Genomic DNA, 3,881 nt, shown 5'->3' on the forward strand with positions numbered 1-3,881 from the left:
CAGAGAAAAAGAGGAAGAGCCCCAGCGATGGATTGGCAAAGTGGCAGCATCAATGGGCTCAAGCGTGGCAGCAAATGTGAGGTTGGCCCAGGATCGGGCAGTGTTTCGTTCTGTTGTGCATAGGGTCTCTATGAGTTGGTACTGACTCAATGGCACCTAACAACAACAACTAACATTAATGTTTATAACCGTAACTATGAATGTCCAACTTAAGCAGATTGGATATAAGGAAACTTGAATTTTAGGGATGTTTTTGGAGGTGCTATAAAATATATCATTCTTATATGTGTCTAAATCATCTTCCCTAGGTCTTCTGTTTCTGATTTGCAAAATTAGGTCAGCAGACTCCATAACTAGCAATTCTGCACCTGTTGTATCTCAAATAAAATCGTATACAGGTTCATAAAGGATCATTCACTGACAGAACCATTACCTGTATTTGTGGTGGCAAGGCTGTGGATCCAATCTGGGAGTGGTCATCACTAAAACCTTCTATGTAGCAATGAAAAGCTATTGGTGCACTCAAAAGCACAGATAAATATCAAAAGTAGGGTGCCAGATGAATAAAGTGAAAGTAGATATATGACGTAGTGCCATTTATGTAAGTTTAACAGGCGTGCATTCAAACCAGTAGTACATATTCTGCAAAACCATACAGAAATCAAAGGATTTGGGCAGGGCTGGCATCTGTGCAGCCTGGAGCAGGCCTGATGAGATACAAGGCTGCTTCTGTAAACATGCAAGTGTACAACATGAAGAGATACCCATGTCAACCCAAATGCTACTTCCACACCACTGGGAGAGGCTGCTGAAAAAAAAAATCTATCAAATGTCTTTTCAAAGACTATGAATATACCATTGCAGTTTCTTCGATTAAAGGGGCCACTAGACATCTACTGGGAGCTGCAGAGGGGTTGAGGCTGCTTTTACTGCATTGGTTTGTTATTATCGAAAACTACCATCTACTTTAAACTAATTGGATTGAACAGAACCAGAATTTGATCTCAAGTCTACTAAAGAAACAGGAATGGAAAATTGAGAAAAGATGCATTGGGCTCGCGAATTCCTTCAGTTTTGGTAGTACCAATAGAACATTTTGTATTGCTGGCATGTAAGACAACTCTTTTGTAATCATTTAATTTTGAATGCTACCAATCAATATAATATTCTAGGTAAAGGGTAAAAAAAAAGAAAGAAAAAAAATATAAGTAACTGACAAAAGAAAAAAAAAACCTTGAGTCATGAACAAAAGTCACTGTCAGGAGTGGGATTCGAACCCACGCCTCCAGGGGAGACTGCGACCTGAACGCAGCGCCTTAGACCGCTCGGCCATCCTGACATGTTGAAAACTACGGTTATTTAGTTCTCACTTCTGTGTCTACCAAAGTGCTATATTCGGTGCCTTTTCTTTTTTGCGTTAAAAAAAGAGAAATCTTTAATTAAAGCTGAAGCGGCATCTTTGTTAATAGTCCCAGACGCCAACACCAGTGGAAGTACACTACAGGGCCGGCGCTGCCTGGGCTTCAGAATGACCGATTCGACCCCAACCTTTCTCGGAGGATGGAGCATTTCAGGGCCCGAGGAAAACACGGGCGTTTTCTTCCTATCTAATTAAACTAATCGCACGCATGTTGAATTGTCTTCCTTAAAAAAAAATAAATAAATAAAAAAAGAATTTTGCTTAAATTACGCTTTCTCACAGGAAGTTTTAGAATGATTTCATCTTTGCTACTCTGAGGACCAGCCCTCTTGTACCCGCCAACTCCGCCCCTGCTTCCTTTTCTCGCTGCGGTTTAAATTCAGTCGGTGGTGGTTACAACGGCGATTGGATGGGCACAAGGGGAGGCCTTCCTTAGTTGATGTCATCGAGTTGTACACTGAGGATCTGAATCAGAATTTCTGGAAATGGCACCTGGAAGTTGTATTTTTTACCTACAGTTAAGCTTTTTAGAGAAAGTCTGAATCTCTCTTTTATTGATGGGGGGCCAGCCACATTTAAAAACATGCTCAGGCCTGTGTGGTACATAACTCTGGCCAAAAATATTTTTAAAACGTGCAGTCTAAAGCACAGTTTGCAATAGATGCTTGTAAGGCTGAATGAGTGTTATCCATCCCCAAACGGGAATGTCTGACTATGAATTACTGGAGATGACCAGAGATGACCAGAGATGACCACAGCCAAAGAACGGTGTTCTTTGGTGCTTGAAATGGTGGAACTTACCCTTTTGGGGAAATAAAAGAAAAAACATTTTATATAGAATATGAAAATCTGATTATTGGAGTGGTTGTTGGGAGGAACTTTTAAGCGTTTTGTGAATATATGTCTACATATGTATATATATACACACACACATATATGTATGTTTCTGGGTTTTAGAAATCCAGTAATATCATCATAAGATAAAACCAGAGAATGAACCTACACATTATATGGGCTAGAGAAATGGCAACTTATAGAAGATGGAATCACAACTTCATGACAAGATGCATTGACTATTTCTTACACCTCTTCATTCACAAAGTTGATCTACCATGGATGCATGTACCAAATAATAATGACAGAAAAATGGGGAGTGATTATGAGGAGTCTGAACTGCAATAGATACGTATATTTGGATAAAAAATATTGTGGTTAAAAGCAATACCTCTACCACTTAGTTGGCCTTGACCAAGTTACTTATTCTCTGAGTCTCACATATTTCATCTGTAAAATGGTAATAGGCATAATAATTGCCTCATAGACAATTTTTTTAGGTAAATGGGATAATATATATGTCAAGTTCTTAGCCCTATACTTGACACACAATAAATGCTAACTACTAGTATTAGCTATTATGCCAGTTATATACAGAAGCATAATACTAAATGAAAAAATTATACGTGAACCAACAGTATCGCTTTCTATTTGTTGCAAGGCCTTCTCTCTGGGAGACTGAATTGGAGTAAATACTGGAGTTTAAGGGTCCAGAAAAGAGTCCAGGTTAAGCTAAAACAAAAGGTGGTTGGTTCAAATCTACTTTTTGCTCAGAGGAAAAAGCTATGCCAATCTTCTTTTGTTAAGATGATAGCTTAGAAAACCCTATGGGACCATATTCTAGAGGGTCGCTATGAGTCAGAATCAACTCGACAGTAATGGGTTTTGGTTAAGTGTCCAGAAGAGAATAATCTCAGAATTTAAAATCCCAGATCAGACGTTAGCAAATTTGCAGGGACTATTCTCCTTCTGTTCAAAGTGATGTGATGAGACTGAAAAGCTGGCCATCTTCATGGGGAAATACAAGGACACAGTCCCTCTACCATTTGGGAAAGCAGCAAACCTAATTCACATGGCAGCGATGGGCAGGCCTCTCAACTGCAGTCACCTCTAGTCTTCTCAGAGGGTAGTGTAGTGGTGGGCACTGACCTTGACAAGAGATAAGAGTGGCAGTTCACTCATCCAACATTAAGTATATATTTATTGGATTCCTACTATGGACCTAGGAGCTCTGGTGGCACTGTAGGATAAGCATTGGACTGCTAACTGCAAGGTTAGCATTCCAAACTCTCTAGTCCTTCAAAGGGAGAAAGATGAAGCTGTGTGCTCACCAAAAGGTTTGCAGTCTCAGAAACCCTATGTAGGATGGCTCTGAGTTGGAATTGATTTGATGGCAGTGGGTTTTGTTGTTTTTTGTACTATGTACCTATTAGTATTCTATATATTGATGATAAAACAGTGAACAAAACCATTCAAAACAAAATAAGTGAACAAAACAGATAGAAGTTCCATTCCTATCAGGCTTATTCTCTTGTGGGACAATGAACCTGAAAAATATGGAGTAAAATGGGCAGAAGCTGGAGGTTTCTGATAAAGCAGTTCCTTTAACTCAAACCCCTAGATCTCA

General features: G+C 39.4%; 1 non-coding gene across 1 annotated transcript; it reads right to left on the reverse strand.

Moving 5' to 3' along the window:
* Positions 1 to 1,256: 1,256 nt before the first annotated feature.
* On the reverse strand, positions 1,257 to 1,339 carry TRNAL-CAG. Its single transcript has one exon. It is a non-coding gene; the product is annotated as a tRNA-Leu (tRNA).
* Positions 1,340 to 3,881: the final 2,542 nt, after the last annotated feature.

Source organism: Chrysochloris asiatica, unplaced genomic scaffold, assembly GCF_000296735.1.
Source record: "Chrysochloris asiatica unplaced genomic scaffold, ChrAsi1.0 scaffold00213, whole genome shotgun sequence".
NCBI classification, from domain to species: Eukaryota; Metazoa; Chordata; class Mammalia; order Afrosoricida; family Chrysochloridae; genus Chrysochloris; species Chrysochloris asiatica.